Genomic DNA, 19,887 nt, shown 5'->3' with positions numbered 1-19,887 from the left:
GGACCGACAGTTGGAAAGGCCAGGACTCCTCTGCACATGGGTAGTGTCACTTGGTGCCAAGTCCCTGGGCCAGCTGAAAACATCTCCAAAAACGTCCACACTTGGGACCCACAATCAGAATGACCCCCACCCACGCTCTGAAGCCACGCAGACCTGGGTCCACTGGGGCGACTTTGGGCTCCGTATTCGTCCTTGGTAAATGGAGAGTTACGGTTACAAGACCCACTTGTTAAACCTCCAGAAGGGTGTCTACCCTCGCGTCTCTCTTCTCCTTCTAACACTCTTGTCTTCACTGCGGTTTGACCAGGACCCACCAGTTGCCATGACAGCCTTGTGTTCAGGCCATCAGCCACACTTCTGACCTTCCTGGCCACAGAGCAACGGCTGACTTGGTGACACAGCCCGTGGCTGGCTCCCTCCCTGCAGCTGGACTCACCCTCTCCTGGGCTCCATCCTGCCCCTGGGAGCTGTTGCTCCTCTCTTTCAGGGCTGCTCTTCCTCAGCCCCATGCGTGTCGCTGGTCTGTTCCCCTCTCTGCACCCATTCTCAGGGTGATTACGCCTCCCCGAGGCTGCTGTCCCTACCTACATGGATGTATGTACCTCCAGGGCCAAGCCTCCAGCCCAGCATCCTTCGTCCAGTCACCTCTGCAGCCAGTTCACCTGGCTGACTCCCCTTCTGGACTCAGCTTCCATTCACCTCTCTGGGGGCCTTTCCCACTCCCCACACTAGGGCAGACGTGCTTCCTGGGCCTGCTTCCACACCCTGCACTTGCCATGAGAGGACTCAACCAGCTTTTTTGAACAGGCTTGTGCACCTCATTTCAGATCCCCACTAGACGGTAACTGTTTTAGGGGCAGGCGTAGTTCTTATCCTAACACAGTATGGGCTCCAAGCAGCTGCTGCTTATTATTCATTCATTGATTTATTTATTTAAAAAGTTGGTGAGCACCTACCACGTGCCAGGCACTGAATTAGGTGATAGGGATTCACAGAGAACAAAAACAGGGAGCTGCTCCCCTCCTCCACCCCCGGCTTCACTGGCGTTTACATCACCGGAGGGGAGACAGACGATAAACAGATAAATTTAAAATATGTCGCATGATGACAAGCACTATGAAACAAGCAAAAGCCAGAGTGAGGGATGACAGAGGCAGAGTCCTGTCTAGACATGGCGAGGAGGGAAGGTGAGCTGGCAGCCTGGGCATCGGCAGGGGAGGAAGCAGACACCTGGTTACTGGGGGGCGGAGGAGATAAGGCCCTCCAGGTGTGGGGAAAGGCAGGGTGCTGGTGCAGTTGGCGCAGCGAGCAAGGGCAAGAGCAGTAGGTGAGGTCAACTGAGTTCAACACGGGAAGGAGGGTCGAGTCCCACGGCGCCCACTGTGCGCCACCATCATGGGCTCATTACATGACAATCTCGTTAGCTCAGCTCCTGAAGGAGAGCACGAGATCCAACTATCTGTTGGCAGTGAAGGTCTGACAGCTCAAAGGAGCGAGGTTCTAAGGGTGGGAGGCGAAGGGGAGGCTGGGTGCCTTCAAGGCCACACCTTCAGACTGCACACACCTGCAGCCCTCCTGGGCCTGCCAAACCACAGCCGGTCCAGGTGCCAAGTCAGCCCAGAGCTCACCCAACCTTGTGAGCAGAGAAGGAGCTTCCACCAGACTCCACATCAAGTAGCACAGCAAACTAAAGCCTGGATGCGTCTGTGGCCCATGGTGCATGCTCTGCATTTGCAAGAAAGAAAGTTCAAGAAATAGAGCAAGAAAAGTTCAAAGCCAACGGCTTAGTGGTGGTGAGCGCTCCCACTTCCTAGCCTCTGGGTGCAATAAATTACTTCTTTTAAAAGGTCTGTTTTCAGGCAGGTGAGGGATTTCGGCCTGCGGTTGTCATCAGCATAAATTAGTGGCTTCTTTCAGAAGGGTTTATTTACTTAGCAGGTAAATTGGGTTAGATCATCACTAAATTTTGCCATTTGGCACATATGATATTTATGCACTTAATAGCTTCATTAAGGAGGTTTCTGGGAGTATATTACTGAGCGAGCCTATAGATCATAGGGCAATAAATTTAGAGAACTCTTCTTAGCATTTATCTAATTTGGCCATGGTTTTAATTAAGTGTTTCAGCTAATGATTCCCATTTATGTTTAATAAAATTTATTGTGTAAAAATAAGTTATCAAACGCCAATTTATTCAAGTTCTTACAACCGATGCGGCCGCCGGAGTGCAGCATGTGGTAAGGGTGACAATCTGCACGTGGAGTCTCCCCAGCTCCCAAAGAAGCCCCCGGCAGAGGCGTCCGCAGAGGTGCCTGAGCCCCCGCGATCACCTCAGAAGCCGTTTGCACTGAGGGGGAAAACAATGCAGTTAAGCTACCCTCGTCTGCGGTATAGAATGAAGTAGTCTAAGCAGCTGCAAATCAAGGCTGTTTGGGGAAATGGCTAAAAAACTGCAAGTTGGTGGCACTTGTCCTGGATGCCACACTTTGCCTCAGGTTCCCAGGCAGCATCTTCTCCCTTTGAAATCAGCAATCCTTTCTCTCCTAACCACACCCACCGACAGTCCCTGACCCATTGAAGGGGATCGCGCCTTGTTCTTTTTTTAAAGATTGGCACCTGCGCTAACATCTGTGACAATCTTTTTTTTCCCCTTTTTCTCCCCAAAGTCCCCCCAGTACATAGTTATATATTCTAGTTGTGAGTGCCTCTGGTTGTGCTATGTGGGACGCTGCCTCAGCATGGCCTGATGACCCAGGATCTGAACCGGCGAAACCTTGGACCACCCAAGCTGAGCACACAAACTTAACCATTCAGCCTCAGGGCGGCCCCTTGCTTTGTTCTTTAAATGTGGGGACCCATACGTAGGCCTGGGCGGCTCTGCCCACACCCCATCCTTCATGCCCGACCTCTGGTCCTCAGGCTGCCCGGACTGTTCCTGGCTGACCAACACAACCAGGCCCCCCAAAACACCCCTGCTTTCCCCATTCCTGGGTTTGCTGAGGACCAGCAAAGTCACGCCCCTCCCCAAGGCAGCCCACATCCTGTGACCAATTGATGTGGGGTACAAGCCCCGTGGTCCCAGCTTGGAACAATGCCAAAGAGTCACCCCTGCTCCAGAGCATACCCCCCAACCACGGGGCCACTGAGGCCTTGGTGCAGCTTCATCACACCCCAGACCCCTCCTCTACCGCACTGCCTCCAGTTCCCCAGAGGTGTGGCTGCTGAGAACCGCCCCCAGTCAGCCAGCTTAGTCTACTTCACGGGGACCCCAAACTGCCATACTCTGTGGCCTCCCAACATTCCTCAGTGTCCATGCTGGACAAATACAGTGCCCTCAAAGAACTGCCAGGATGTTCATTGCAGCACTTTTTGTGAAATAGGAAAAACCGTAAATCAACTTTAAGGCCCAAAGAGGCTATATGAGATGTAGGATATTTCTACAGCACAAACTCTCCTGCAGTTAAAAAGGAGGAGGTGGGGGGCCAGCCGGTGGCGTAGTGGTTAAGTTTGTGTGCCCCACTTCAGCAGCCCGTGGCTTGCAGTTCAGATCCCAGGCACAGACCCACACACTGCTCATCAAGCCATGCTGAGGCGAGGTCTCACATACAAAGTAGAGGAAGATTGACACAGATGTTCGCTCAGGGCCAATCTTCCTCACCAAAAAAAAAAGAGGAGGAAGTGGGTCTACATATGGAAAACTAACCAAGTTATGTTGAGCTAAAAAAGTCAAGAGATGTACATTACAATGATTTTTGTGTCAAAACAGAACAAAACAGTTTTAGATATTTTCTGCGGGTATTGATATATCAATAGATAGACCTCTAAATGCATAGAACATTCTAGAAGGAGACACAGAACTGATAAAAGCAGTTACCTCTGAACAGGGGCAAGGACTGAGAATGAGTGATAGGGAGAGGGATGAGGGGAGAGTTGGTCAGAAAACACTTTGCCCTCACCTGGAATGCTGCCATTTCTTTTTCTTTTTTCTTTTTACAAGAGAATATATTTGCATATCGATAGCTAAATTAACTGTTTGTGACTTTCTTGGAAGATGGTCTGTATAGTATAATTGTCACTGAAATGTATGGATGGGACCATTTATAAGGATGAAAAGGGAAAAAGCACATCAGAAATACATAGATGCCACTGTGTCTGCTTTGCTCCTCAATTAGAGGAAAATAATTGGGTTACTTGTGAAAAGAAAGCAGACTAAGAAAATATGTCTAATCCACTACACCAAGCTGTTACCAATTTACAAAAGTCTTCAAAAAGCGTCGCCCTAAACCTTAGGATTTTCTTACTGGAAGTTGATGATAGCACTGGTGGTTGCTAAGCGCCGAATAAAGCTGGGCCCTATCAATTCGGTTTTCTTGTTCTTGTAATTGAGGGGTTTTTTTCCTTTTAATTCACTGCCACTTTTTAATACCAATACAATTGAGGCAACTTATATTTAAGAATATCAGCATGTCCGTCAACTTGGTGCAAGGTACAGATTAATTGTCACAGCCTGAGGGCACAGCCATCGTCAATCAGAGAACAGCAGATCTGGAACCCCCTGGAGACCACCCAGCCCAGCCCCGCCACCTCATACCCAGGACAAAGGGTTAGAGTCGGCGAGTGACAAAATCATTCAAGGAGAACTTCAGTCTGAATCATATTAGCTAGCACGGCCCATTGCAATGGACTTTTATATTTTGTCAACTCAGCTTTATTCCTCCTTTTTCTAGAAACAGCCCCAGTTTTCATCTCTGACTAGCTACACGATTTGCAGGTCCCAGTGCAAAATGTAAATGTGGGGCCCCTTGTTCAGCAATTGTTAAGAATTTCAAGATGGCAGCAGCAGAGCATTAAGCAAAGCACGGGACTCCTTCTGAGCATGGGGCGGGCCCAGGCCACACACCCGTGAAGCCAGTCCTGTCTACTATTCTCCTCCACAAGGTGTGAGTAGAGACCACATCCAGCCCTAGGGCTAGAATGTGTGACCCTGTGCTAAACCAACTCCTACCTCACGTTGCCCTGGCCACACTGATGGGTTCAGGAGTGAGCGTGTGACCCAAATCAGAGTGGGTGCCCAATCAGAGTGACTCCTGGGGCTTATGCTTGGAGGCTCTATTCTCTTGATGGACCTTGGAACATGTAGCCCAGTTGCCACTGGCAGCCTTCCTGTGACCATGAGGAGAGAACATGTTTGAAAATAAAGCAAACACAATGCAGACAGTAGAGCTGAGCCAGGAGCTAGAAACAACGGGGCTCTGATAACATCTGTTAAGCCCTTACAGCAAACTTCTCCATCACACAATCCTATACATTTTTATTTGTTTAAAACATTTTGAGTTGTGTTTTCTGTCACTTCCACCCAAAAGCATCTTCTCTGGTATAAGTTCTCACAGATCATTAAGAGTGCACATTTTTCACAACCTTTTTGTGGGTGGCAATTTGGCAATGTCGATTAATATTTAAAATATCCTTGCCATTTGCCCCATGAACTCTATTTCTGGGAAGGAATTTATCCCACAGAAACCGTCATCCAATTATGCAGGGACATATTTTTTAAAAAATTGGTCTTTGCAGCATGGTTTGTAATAGTGAAAAATTGGAAGCAACCAAATCTCCATCAATACAGGACTGACTAAATAAATAAACTATGGCCATTACATTGTTCGGAACAAGAGAGAAGTTGAACAGAATGAGGTTGATACGTACTTTCATAGCAAGGGATCCACGATTTGTCGTCAAGTAGAAAGAAGCAAGCCGTATAAGAATGTTTTTCTTTGACCTCATTTTTGCAAAATAAGTTAATGAGAAGATGTTAGCATGTATCAAAAGAGAAAAAAGTTGCTGGAGAATTTGGGGGATGAAATAGAGGGGCTTTCGCTTTTGCAGAATACATAAAAATTCAAATCCTGCAGAACTCTAATGAGGATGTATTGCTTTTACACTGAAAAAAGGACAAGGCATTTTAAGTTCCAGAGTGCATGATTTGTCGAGGCATTTGGCCATAACTAACTCTGTGACTCTTGCATTAAATAAACACTGTGAGACGCATATCTGCGGCTCCTAACCAGCAGCTCCTTGTGCAGATTCTCCACTGGCTGAGGACTGGCTCCGGAAGATTCAAGAATGCATGTGATGGCCATCTCGGGCACCAAGAATTCACATTCAGTGCTGATGTTGATAGGCCCAGAGAGGCTGATTTCCATCTCAGTATCCCCCAGGGAGTTGGGGCGCCACTTTTCCTGCCCATTTTCACATAATTGCCATCATATGTCTTGAATGTGCCTTTTATGTCAGAATTGAATGTTTACGAGACATAGTGGATCCCCTCTCGCTTACTGAGCTCTCAAGCCCTCATCTCTCTGTGAAGGAGTAAATATTTACTGAGGAGCTATGTGCCAAGAACTGAGGAAGCAGCGTTGACTGTGTCAGCGATGGCCCGTCATCCTGGACCCCAGCGGGGAAGACAGACATCAGGATCGCTGGAGAGAGGCAGGGCATTTTGCCACGTGTGCCAGGCTCACACATCTCATGGGACCACAGAGGCTTCCGGAAGGGGTGCAGTGTCAGGTGAAGCCTGAGATGGGACAAGGGTTGTCAAGGACACGGGTCCACCCAGCAGAGGGACTCACACATGTGAGGGCCTTGAGCCAAATAAGGAATGAGACTTGGAGAAACTAAAAGGTGCATGGCGAGTTAGGGAGAGAGACGCAAGCTTGGCGAGGCACAGCAGGCTGGGCCTTACAAACCACGTTCAACATTTCGTCATTTCTCCTAAGGAAAATGTAACGCCTTTGTGATCATATTTGCACCACCGAGGGAACCCTCTGGCTGCAGTGTTGATAGTGGATGGGAGAAGGACTGAGTTGGTCTGGGGAGACCCCTCAGAAGGAGTCCAAGAAAAGATCATGGAGGCGGAGCAAGGGGCTCTGGAGGCGGGAGCAGGCAGGGCAGTGAGACTCACCCGGGGTCAGGCGGCAGCATCCAGCTGTCTCGGCAGTAGACTGGTTTGGGCTTGTGGGGAGACAGCATGAGGAGCCTGCTTCAGCCCAGCTCCCCTGTTTCACTGGCGTCCCTGAAGAGGGACAGTCTTTGCAACACTCCACCACCTACCTACTGTCAACTCTGTGCCGAAGGAAGATTGCACCAAACCCTTCAGGTCACCCCCACACACTCTCCCACACCCCATTTGACGCACGACAAGAGACAAAGCCAAGCGACCCCACCAGCAAGGCACGGCGGGACAGACTGGATGCAGGTTCAGCTTGTACAAAACGAAACTGTGGGCCCTCGTTCAAACGGTGTTGAGAACCTCAAGCCAGGGCAGCAGAGCATTCAGCGGAGCACAGTGACGCCCAGCCCGGCCTGTGTGACCTCGCGGATTCCACATGCACGTGCAGCCTGGGTTCATCGTGAGGGTCAACCAAGGGGGGATCCGGCAGCCAAGTGGGCTGCTTGGTGAGAACTCACTCACACGATTGTTAGAGGAACGACGAGACTGTGACGTGGACCTCTGCGGTTCACGCTCACGGTTTCTCCCATCATATTCGGGGTTTGACGCGGTCAGGGCAAGCTTCCTCCCACCTGAGAAGAGAGTCTGATCAACTAAAGAAATGCTTAAAATCTGTAGAAATGCCTTCCTTTAATGCAAGGAGCGGCTGCTTTAGCATCTTCAAGAGCCATTCCACTCCCCGCTCGACAAGCTACCTGGAGAATTTGCACGTGCACAAGAAGAAGCTGCAGTCATTTATCTCTGCTTTAAAATAATGGATTAATACATAAAGACGCACTCTGCCGTTGCTTTTAATTTTCATAGTTAAAATCATCTCTATTCAAAGTGAACACCCTCCAGGACCTACATCTCAAAGAAGGGAACACAGGTTGGGAGTTTTAAGGCCTGAAGGATTCTGTGCCCGCGTGATACTAGATCGAACAGGGTTAGTGTTTTTATTGCAATCACCATTTTTCTGCGAGCACTCTGGCTACAAAGTTCCATGGGCACTGAGCCATCTGCCCCAACCCTTTCTACCCACAGCCCTGTTTTGTTTTCAATTGTTTTGTTTCATTTGTTTTTTAGTGCATGATTTCACACAACACGAGGTTTTTCAGGACTGTATATGTGTCTGAATTTCGGGAGTCCCTTGAAGGGATCCAACAGCATCCCCACACATGTCATTGCCCTGTCTGCATGGCTAAGAGCTTGGCCCTTGTCTGTACGTTCCTGCTGCCACCAGGCCACAGCTCTGTCAGGGCGGCTGTCACTGTGTCGTGAGGCCACCTGCCCTTCCAGCAAGGAGCCAAGGGGATAAGCATGGGGTGAGAGAGGCAAGAAAGAGGCACATTGCAGAGGGTCCACGTTACTTTTTTGGGACCAGCAACTGGAATAATCCAGAGAAGGTGGATGGGAGATAGCGAGAGGGAGGGAAAGTAACTCCAAGGATAGGGAAGGGTCCGGGTCGCCAGACATCAAATCGCTGATGACATAGTAACAACCATCACCAAAAAGGATGGCTAGATCACCGAAAACAGATGTTATGTGTGTGTATACACAGAAAGAGAGAAAGAGAAAACTCTGATTGTCTGGCTCCATTACGTCCGCTTCCTCTCGACTGCCAAATCTTTACCATCTCACCCCGCTTCCACCTACTGGTCTTTCAAACTGGGCTCCCGTTGAGGCTTCCCTGAAGCCCTGCAGTCCCACCGTGTGCTCAGGTATGTGCCTCTCCAGCGATGTCATCGGAGCAGTTTATCAGGCTGCTGCATGGCTCACCCCTAGGGCGCCTTTCACACAGGAGGAAGCCCGGCAGGTGCAGTGAGCTGGCCTCGTATCTGACCTCCCTTTAAGAAGAGAAATCACACGTCTTGGGTTCTGAGTTAGTTCCCAGGGCATCTCCTAGCACCTGGCACAGACCAAGCCCTCAGTAGATGTCTGCTAGTTCCCCTCACTAATAGTGAGTGCAGCACTAAATGTTAGAGCTGCCATGACCCAGAGCTTATTCTGGGCGGGGGGAGGGCACTAAGCTGAGCCTCTCCTGCAAGGCCTCACTTCCCTCTTGCCAAGGAGGCAGATGCGGCTCTGATCCACACTTTAGAGACGAGTGGACTGAGCCACAGAGGTGAACTGGCTTGTCCAGGATCTACTTCTGAGAGGTGGCCGTGCTGGGATGGCAACTGGGGCTGAGGAGCTCACAGCCCTGCTCTGACTTCATGTGTAGCAGTGCGGGGGTACAGGTTCACTCCCACCTTCCAAAGTCAAGACTGCGGATTCTAGCATCACCAGCTGCAATTCCAGAAGTAACGCAGGGCCTGAGCTTTCAGTGAAAAACTCCTGTGTCTGTCGGCACCGAGCATCACTACTGTTCCAGACCCATCCTAGTTTCTCTGGATATTCCTCCCAGCCTCCTATCTGACTCCGCCGTCTAAATCCTTCTGCTGCCCTCCCCGTGCCATCAAAGTTCAACAGAAACCACCCATAATTCCAAGAGTTTATGTTCAAAAGAATTTCATTTGGATTAACAAGAAGGTAACAGAAGCCCTTTGATCTCAACAAGGCACGTACAGTTTCCTTCCATGGTTTAGGAAACAATTTTAGACTAATTATTTCTGACAACTTGCGAATGTTTGTAAACTTCTTCCAGCAGGCAGTGGCACAATTGTGTCCTCCTCTGACAAACAGAAAGGAGGTTTCTTTGTGCCATGTGCCTGATGTCTTTTCCCCCAGAAGAATTCTGAATCCTTGATCTTCTCAGGCGCTCTGATTTCCGCCAAGATACAGAATTAATCAAATGGTCCTCCCAGCCTTTTGAGTTAAATTTAACTAAGCACGTGAAAAGCGATCGTGGCAGGAATCGTCCCCTGCGGGTTACATCTTTTGTCATGTGGTCACGATGGTCATGGCCAGGCTCTGGCCTTCTTCCTGGCTCCGACTCCACCATCCTTTGTGTCGTTTCAATGTGTCTCTGCCGATAACCGTACAGCTGACGATAAACAAGGCTGGCAATTAAATAGAACCTGGATTCTTAATCAACTTCACCATTAAGGAAAATTGCCCCAAACCATGACTATTTGCAATGAGCCTGGAGCAGTCCTGGGCCCTCGCAGAAGCCCCCAGACCAATAGAAATTATAAATTCAGAACCACAGAGTTCCAGGGAGGCCAAGTGAGGCCCCAGGGCTCAGTCCAACAGACAGACAGACTCCGGGCTGTCCCTCTGCGGCCTACTCATATTTTAATACACTTTTGATTATTTACCATTGTTAATTCAAGTTTATGCACAGCAGGCAGGTAGAAATATTGCAAAGTCAACCAGCCCTTAATCCCCAGCTAATCCCTGGTCAACTAACTATATCCTTCCTTTATTAAAAGAAAAAAAAAAAAGAAAAGAAAAAGGCACTCTTTTGTTGAAAACAAATTGCCAACATGAAGAAAAGACCTTTTCCTCCCCTGGAGACCAATGTGTTAACTTCTACAACCCGGCCAAACAGAGGGGTTCACTCTCCCTGCTTCTCTGACATGTTCTGCCAGAACCAACAAAGTTCTCACTGTTTCCAACATAAATCTGTTTTGTGATTTTTGAATGAAAAAGTCCTTTCACCCCTCTGACTACAAGAAGAAATTGTCAATACTCACTATTAGGAGCTGGTCACAAAAGTGGGTACAAAAAGCAGAAACTTTGCCAAGGTGGTTTCTTTCCAAAAAGGAACAAAGACAAACTGTGGATTTTTAACTTTTCAAATGTGACCAGAAGCAGCGGATGCGACGGGAACTTCTCACATCACCTAATCAGGTTGCTCCCCTGAGCAGGTGTGGCGGGCGTCTCAGGGTGACTTGGTTTATAAGGAAAAGAAGCCCACTCAACCTGGCTCCAAAAGGAGCTTATTATGAGGAATCTTATGGAATCCAAGAAAAATGAAACAGCCAGCCTCAGACAGGACAGGCAGGAAACAGAAGTCCCCTGGAACTTGGCAATCCCGCCTGAGTGCCTGAGACCCTTCCCACCAGGCCAGGGTCCCATTGAGAGGAGCAGGAACTGGCACTCAAAGTCCCCCCACCCCAGACGTCCCCCAGCTGAGTAATTCTGAGGCTAATGAGAGTGTCCGTTAGTCCTTCCCAGATGCAGTCACGTACCAGCATCACAGATTCCATCACATCCACACATCACCTACAGTATTGTCTGCTTCGTATCGTCTCTGTAATCAGTAATTAATAAAACAATTTTAAGAAAAAAATTGTAACCCCCTTCGGGAAGATAATTTGGCAATGTGGTCAAGATTACACATTAGTGTTCTCTCTGACCCTCAAGGCCAGCAAGGCCGCTTCCTCAGTGCGCTCGCACGTGTAGGACTGATGAAAGTGAAGTTGTTCCCAGTTGCTCTGTGTCTAACACAAGGGATCAGAAGTAACTTACCTGGCCATCGGGAGGGGATGGTTAAATGAACTAGGGGCATCCATACACTGGAATTCCATGCAACGGAACAACGAATGGGGAAATATACGGATACGGAAAGCTCACCAGGGTAAGTTGTTATGCACAAAAGGATACAGGGCTGTAAAGAAAGTGTGCTGCCATTTGTGCAGAAAACGGTGCTGGGGAGAAGGCAGACTCACACCAGGCTGTATTTGCATAAACCCTTGGAAGGCTGCGCAGAAGTAAGAGAGATGATGACACGTGGGTGGGGGCCAGGTGCTGGGACACAGGGCTGGGAGGCATAATTTTCAATATGCACCTTTTTTATGTAAACTTACTTTTGAGCTGGCTGAGTGTCTTATCTAGCCAAAAATAAACAGAGAAGTAATATGTTAAAAGGAAGTAAGTTGTAAATTCCAAAGACCATTCACTCCTGGAAATGGAAAACTAGCACCACTCTTCTTAACTAGACATAACCTTAAGGAAAAATGAAACACAACCAAACTGTCGTCAACTTCCCGGCCCAGTCACCTGCAGAAGCTGCCAGCTCAGGCCCACTCGGTCTGTGTGAGAGGTGCCCATCCAGCACCAGTGGAGACGTCTTACGTGACGTCATCGGGTCAAGGAAGAGCTGAAACGGGTGACTTCCTCACCAGGTGAGGCAACGTCATGTTATGCCATGGCTGTGAGCCGCCGCCCACGATCTTGCCTACCTGCTCGCCGGGAAACTCAAGCAGTCCACAACTGCTGGTCCTTTCCTTTCTCCTCTCCCCAGAGGTCGAGCCGTCTTAACGAACTGCAGCACGGACGTGGTCCTTGTGGCCGCTCATCACTTAGGAACGCTGCAGCACTCGGACACGGCTCTTGGGCTGGGTAACAAGCGGCACAGTAAATGCACAGCAATCTATTAAGTGCGCCACAGTCCACGCTTCACTCCTCGCCCTCTCCAAGGTGAACACAAGAGGTGTCAACAACTGGTTTGCGATGGTGTCTCAGAGCAGCGACAGGTAAATAATTTATTTTATTTTTTTAGCAGAAGTTAACAGCCCATGTAATCCGATGCATCAGTCTGCTTTCACAGACAGCCGCCCCTTAGCCTGTCTAGACCACAAGTCCCAGGGGCTGCAGACAAACGGGAGCCTGGACTTGGGGCAGGATTGGAGCAGTGGGGCTCCCTGGAGCCACAGATTCGATTTTAGTTTCAGAGTCTTCGGAGCGACACAGAGGAGCCCTGTATAGGGACCCACGTAGGGATGCTGATGCCAAATGGCTCTCTGCCCGGTGACAGCAGAGGACATTTGATCAGCGGCTCTCTCTGCTTCCTTTTCACCTGAAGTTACTCTTGACAAGGAGCTTGGTGAGCATGAATTTGGAGCTACACGTCCTACAAATGGAATATTAAACAGACGTTTTACAGCAAGGCTGCCAAGCCAGGGGACACTTGAGTGAGAAAACAGCTGAAGGATGAATTCTTTTGAGAAGTTTGATCTGCTGATACATCGAGCAGTGTGAGGAAGGCTCCAGCCCGGCATAACCAGGACACTTGATTGCTTTGTGGTCGTTCTGGCCTTGGCCCCGCTCTGAGCATCCAGTTAACCTGCAGGCTAGCCTCCATGAGCGACAAGAGCGGCTGCAGGATCTGGGCTCCACGTGATCACAGCTAAATGGAGAGAGATAGAGCTTTGGCTCCCCAGGGGCCCACCACAGCCCTGAGTGTCACTCAAAGAAGACCACTAGGGGCATTTTTCCACCCTTGAACAGTCGCTGCAGCCTTAGGCTCATCAAAGTCACCCTGGAGTTGGTGGCAGTCATAATTCCAAGCCCACTCCCACAGCACGCATGTACACACACCCTTTACCATAGGGGAGGGAGTGAAACAGCATCCAACTTTGTAGGTGATAAATATTTCATTATAATCCCGAGTATATTTAAATCACCGGCAGTATTATCAGCAGCTCACGATGACGGAGGACTTCTGAACCAGCATTTTACTAAGAGTTCTGCACGGATTCTTGCATTTCACCTTGACCCAGTGAAAGGACTTGCTCAAAGTCACGCAGCCCATACATGGCTAAGCTGCGATTTGAGCCCACGGCCCATCTCCAATGCCTGTTTCCGTGACGATTTTGCCGTGATGATAGCAATTCGAAGCACAAACTTTTCAGGTAACTAAAGAGGTTTATTAGGACCCTTTGAGTGCACATAACAAAGATCTGACTCAAACACGTTTCAGAAATTAGAAAATGGGAAAGGAGGGACTTAGGGGCTCGTGCAAATGAAAGTCCAGTCCTGGCTGGACGCAGATGCTCAAATGGCATCACTGGGACCAAGCCTCCCTCCTTCTCTCAGCTCCACTTTCCTGGGTGGTCGCTTCTCTCTCAGGACCCTCTGTTCACAGGAACTCCGTGCCTGCCCGACACCAGTTCAGCAACCCGGCAGGAAGCCAGCCTCCAGATTCATCCTTATTGGGCTGTCTTGGGTAACAAGCCCAGCCTTGAATCAATCACTGAGGCCAAGAGTTTAGAATATGCAAACTTTCCAGACCTGGGTCCTGTGTGCACCATGCGGAGGAAGAGGAAAAGGGATGTTCCCAAAGATAAAACAGAGGCTGGCCTTCCTGAAGGCGGGGATGGATGCCAGATGGAAGAAGAGAACAGACGGCTGCTGCAAAGGTGTGTGCATTCCTCCCCTGTCAAGCCTGTGTGCAGGAGCACAGCGCAGCCAGTGGGCTGTTGACACGTCTGCTTCCCCGTCCACCTGCCTGCCTGGCCTGGCCCACCTCGCAGATAGCCCGGAGCCCGAAGGAAGGGCCAATTCCCAGCAAATATATAAAACTGGTGGAGTTTTCCCACTTTGCTCTGGACAACATTCTTGCACCCATTTGCACGTAGGTGTCCCTTCCCTCTTCCCAGCCTGCACTCAGGAAGGTCTGCCACTGGTCCTTCACACCTGAGTCCAATGTTTCCCAAACTCGAAGAGTCTAGGAAACCCTGTGAATTATACCAAATCCACAAATAACCTGTGCCACACTGTTTAATGTTTTTCTTCGAATTATCTCACTTTTCAAGTCTAAATAAAAGTGAAACTTGCCACACATAGAAAGCAATAGTAAAAAATAAACACTATGAAAATAAATGAATATTATTAGATTCTGCCTAGATACTATGGCCTGTTGGACTCTGGGCCCCAGGGTCTGTTCTCCCTGTTAACAATGGGAAAGTAACAAGGATGGAGAGCTGGTAAAGATGGCATCGCCCCAACGGAGACGCTTCCTGCTGCTCTCAGAAAGACTGAGAGACTCAAAGACAGAACTGTTTCTGTGTGAGGCAGTATTTAATGCTGAGTCTCTGAACGTCCTCCTGGTGGTAAGTGCTCCTCACTTGGGGAGGCACTGCCCTGGAAAAGCCGTCCCGAGACCTCAGCACTCCTCCTGGAACGAACGAGAACACTCCATAGGGAGCCGTTTCTGGTCCAGGAAAAAAGCCGATGCGCTACGCTCTTGGAAGGAAAGCGATCAATACCGGCCCTGTGGTTTATGTAATGCACAAATCTTGGAGCCCTTAATCTGCACTTGAATGAATCCCTCACCTCAAGTCCAGACAGGGTCAGCCAGGGACCTCGGTGAATTAAGACAGAAAGTGGCTACTTCTCCCTTGGGAGCTGTTGGGGCTGTTGTCTCCTGCGGCTCCATCACAATTTACTGCTGTTTATGGAAGAGCCTGGTAACATGCAAGAGGATGGCAGGCCGCTCCTCATCGTCAGAGGGAAAATGGAGGGCAAGATCCTAAGGAAACGGGGTTTCCAAGGAAGGAGAGAAAATAAGGCAGTATGTGTCTATACGGCAATGTCGCATGGAGCCATCACAAAGAATAATATAAATCTATATCTACTAACACAGAGAGACATCCAGACAAATCAGAGGAAAAGCAAAGCAGCTATCTATGGTTTTATCATATTGAGTGATATTCAAACATATCCCTACGTTTTATATACATCATATAATATAGCCATTTCTGGCACTTACTACACACCAAGGTCTGCACTGGGAATCCTATATGCCTTACTTAGCTCGTTTCACCCTCAAAACTTCCCTGAAGGCAGGGATCGTGAGTCCCACTTTCCATCAGTGGTAATCGAGACTTGGTGAAGCTAAGTAAGTTACCAAAGTTCTGGGGAGCCTGGACCAGAAAACTTTCTGGTGCTGGAATTGGCACTAGATGCCACAGTGTGCATGAGAGAAGGATCTGGAAAACTAAACACACTAAAACATCAACAGTCTTGACGTTTAGGGGGTGGGATGGGGAAGAGAGGAGCTCTTTTTCCCCTTTTACTCTATATGCTTCCATGTCATTTACTTTACATTGAGCATGTATAAGTTTTGCATTTAAAATTGAATCCGATTCTGGTTCCAGGTAAGACAGAGAAAGGTCACTCCACCCTGTCTCTCCCACTGAATGCAGCTATAAATCCTAGACGACATTGCCTCTGAGGACTCTGGAGAGCACACAGGAGTAGGAAAATCCCAGGTGACCAGAATTTGAAGTACCCCTGACTGGCAGTTAGCTGCCCATCTGTTCCTTCAGAATCCTCAGCCTGATCTCAGCAAAGCCTGAGACCCAGACGTGGGCACCAGGACTCAGACATTGAGAACCCAAGAGGCGGGCTTTTGTTCTGGCTTGAGGAATGGGAAAGGGGACTCCTCAGGCTCAGATTGTGCAGAAATCCCCCTCCTTGTTTGTCTTTTCTCCACTCCCTCAGCGCCCAAGCAATCAGCCGTGGCAGCATCAGGGGCCCCAAAGTGCCAAAATCCTGAGGGAGGAGAGTCTTCCTTTCTAGACGGGGAGCTGGGGTCCCAAGAGTGTGGTGTGAACCCCTGTGGTTTACTTTCCTCTCTCTGCCCTCCAGCACTTGGACCCAGGGTGGGCGCAGTCACAGAAGAGCATCGAAGAGTTGGGTAAGTGAAGCCCCAGCTTTCTGGATGGAAGATGGGAAAGAAGATCCTCAGGGAGCCAGAAAGCCCCACGGAGACCACAGAGAGGGAGGAGCTGGGGAAGCAACCCCATAAAGCCGTTAATGAATTCCAGTCACACAGAGGAGGACCAGATCCGAAACCACATACCAACTAATCTATCAGCCACTGGCCTCTGGGTGTCACACACAAGGGACAGATCTCAGAAGCGTGTCAAGACTTTGAAAACTGAGATGACCATTGGAAGGCCAACCCACAGGTGAGTTGGAATTTGTGGCCTGAACCTAACCAGTTCAACTGTCTGCTAAAATAAAAATGTCAACATTCTCCATAAGTCTCCATAAACAAGACTTAGAGTCTCATAACATAATAATCAAAATGTCCAGGATACAATCCAGAATGACTCAGCTTAGAAAGAATCAAGAAAATCTTAACACACATAGGAAAAAGTCATCAACAGACGCCAAAACCAAGATGGCATAGATGCTGGAATTTTATGACCAAGACTTTAAAGCAATTATCATAAAAATGCTCAAAAAAAGCAATCACAAACATTTTTCGAATGAATAGAAAATGAGAAAAATCTCAAAAAATAAATAGAAAATGTAAAGAAAACCAAATCGAAATTATAAAACTGAAAAAAAATACAATAACTGGAATAAAAAACTCACTAAATGGGCTCAAAAGCAGAATAAGAGAAGACAGAAGGAAAAATCAGTGTCAGTGAAGTTGAAGATAAACAGAAATTATCTAATCTGGACAACAGAGAGAAAAAACAAGTTAAAAAACTGAAAAGAGCCTCCAAGACCTGTGGGACAATAGCAAAAGTTTTAATAGTAATGTCATCGGAGTCCCAGAAAGAGAGGAGAAAGAGTGCAGGGCTGAAAAATTATTTGATGAAATACTGGATGAAAATTTGGCAAAAAACATAAACCTACAGATTTATAGAAAATCTGGAATTTCAGCAAATTCCAAATGCAAGACACCCAAAGAAATCCACATTCCGACACATTGTAGTCAAACTACTGAAAACTAAAGTGAATGAAAAAAATCTTGAAACATCTGGGGAAGAACGATGTATGACCTGCAGGGGACAGTGTCTGAAGGACACCAGTTTACTCGTCAGGAATTGTGGAGGCCAGAGGAAGTGGCACACCATTTTCAAAGGGCTGACAGGAAAGAACGGTCAACCAGAAGTCGACATCCAGAGAAAACATCCTTCAGGATAAAAGGCAAAATAAAGACGTTCTCATGGGGCCGGCTCCGTGGCCGAGTGGTTAAGTTCACGCTCTCCACTGCGGCGGCCCAGGGTTCAGATCCCGAGCGTGGACATGGCACCGCTCGTCAGGCCACGTTGAGGTGGCGTCCCACATCCCACAACTAGAAGGACCTGCAACTAAGATATACAACTGTGTACAGGGGGGGGTTGGGGAGATAAAGCAGAAAAAAAAAAGATTGGCAACAGTTGTTAGCCCAGGTGCCAATCTTTAAAAAAAAACAAAAAAAAGATGCTCTCAGATGAAGGAAAACCAGGAGAATTTATTAGGAACAGATCTTCACTACTAGAGAAGCTAAAGAAAGTTCTTCAAACAGAAGGAAACTCCAGACCTCAGGAATGAAGGGGAAGCATCAGAAATGGTGAGTTTCTGAGCAAATAGAATCCACAATTGTTCTCCTCTTGGGTTTTTAAAAATATGTTTAAGGTTGGGAAATAACAGTGATAACTTCTGACGGGTTTCCAGAGCATTTAGATGCAATATATAAAACAACTACAACATAAAGGGAGGGAGTAAAGGGACGCATAAAATCTTCTGAATTCTGAACACATCAGCTGCTCACCAGTGGCTCACAAAAATTATGTAGTAAATATATTCTACAGCAACCACACCGTGCGCTGTCCCGAGACCCCTGCTGGGCAATAGGGAGACTTTAATGAACAGGCCAGGCTGGTCTGCAAAGGCTCTGAGATCCATCCGTGCCCCGATGCCCAGATGGTACCTAAGAGAACAGAGCCAGGTGCCTCCTGATTCAGGCCTTCTGGGGTCAGAGGGGAACAGGTTTTGCCTTTCAGCTTCTCCCAGGATCTTCCTCTAAAAGCAAACTAGCGGAGCCCTCAAGGTCTCAGATAAGGCAGGAGGCCTGGGGCTCTTCATGCACTTTCAATCATTTTCTTTGTTTTACCAACTGTGTTGTATTTTTGCAGACTCTTGGTCAGAAAGCTTCTCTATCATGCACACTGATGATGAGCAGAATATATACAATTACACACACACACACACACAGTGTGTTGGCTGTCGTTTACTGCTCTCATAAGCCAATATCGCTGGTGTGCCCAGTTTGGTCCTCAGGAGCCGTGGGACCAAAGTGTTACGCTCACAGCCAGAGCCTCCGCCTCTCGCCCCTCGGGAATTTTCTCCTCGCTGAGCTAGCAGCAGCAATAAATGATGTGATTTGCGATCTGTCCCTTTGCTCTGGGGATTGTAAATGCAGCCATAGTATATGATGCAAAGGGCCGGGCTGTTCCCAGCCTCCCAAGCAAGCAGCTACCCAAGGCTGTAATTTCACTTTATCTCTCTCCCATTAAAAGGCAATTGAAAGTGAACCGAGGAGAATGAGGGCTGCCTGCAACTTCGGGAACCCTTGAACAGCGCTTGCTGAAGGGCGGCTGGTGGACCAAAGGCACCTGGCGCTAAAGGAATGGGACAAAGGAAGCCATTTGCAGAACAGCAAATTCACAATAACAATAGTAACAGCAGCAGCGGCTACAATAACCACTGCTATCTGTGGACGCTTGTCATCGCAGGCTCTGTGCTGAGGGCCACAGGTGCAGGACTTCATTTGTCCCGTGAGACCAATTTGCAGTGGAACAATCTGAGTGAGGCCCAGGGAGGTCTCAGCTTGTAAGTCAGGGAACCAGACGATGAATTTGGCTCTGCCTGACTCAGAAGCTTATGCTCAAAACTGCTATGTGTTCCGACCTCCAGAACCCGGAGGGACTAGCAGAGCCCTGCGTTTGGATTCCGTTTTTAAAATTGCATAAGGGAGTCCAGCCGATGCTTTTCATCAGCAAGCATTTGGCACCAGGACCAAGATTCAGAGCTCACCTCCAAATCCCAAGTTCTTTCGATGACTTCTTGCTAGCTGGGACCCCAGGGCTCTCCCTTCCGGTTCTGTGGATGCAGTTCCCAAGGAATTCACATCCCGAGTGACCCCAGAACCAGTGGTGACCACACCATGGGAGGGCAGGACTCCACAGGCCCGGGAGCAGCTGCAGGCACAGAGGTGGGGGAAGGGCACTGACGGGCAGCGTTGACATCTGTGATTAAGACTCAGGAAATGCAGCAGAATCGGCAGTATCTACAGGCCTGGATGAATCTCATGTCACAACAGAAGCAGAGGAGCATTTTTTAAAGTCAGTGAAAATCCTCAAGAATAGTACGATGACTGGGGCCACACAGGCTCCACTGTCGGGGTTTATGCACTGGCTCCCCCAACCTGTCGCTCTGAGGCCTTGAGA

The 19,887-nt window shown here is 48.6% G+C and overlaps 1 long non-coding RNA gene across 2 annotated transcripts in view; it reads right to left on the bottom strand.

Annotated features, from left to right (window-relative positions):
• Positions 1-19,654, bottom strand: part of LOC138920157 (uncharacterized) — a 37,930-nt gene extending 18,276 nt beyond the window's left edge. For both annotated transcript variants that reach the window (XR_011430876.1, XR_011430877.1), the window contains exons 1-2: positions 19,475-19,654; positions 12,115-12,270 (exon numbers count right to left, since the gene is read on the bottom strand). This is a non-coding gene — a long non-coding RNA (uncharacterized lncRNA). The remainder of the gene's footprint in view (positions 1-12,114; positions 12,271-19,474) is intronic.
• Positions 19,655-19,887: the final 233 nt, after the last annotated feature.

This window comes from Equus caballus, chromosome 22, assembly GCF_041296265.1.
Source record: "Equus caballus isolate H_3958 breed thoroughbred chromosome 22, TB-T2T, whole genome shotgun sequence".
Classification (NCBI taxonomy): Eukaryota; Metazoa; Chordata; class Mammalia; order Perissodactyla; family Equidae; genus Equus; species Equus caballus.
Note: the sequence above shows the minus strand (reverse complement) of the source record. Positions and strands in the feature narration are given on the sequence as shown.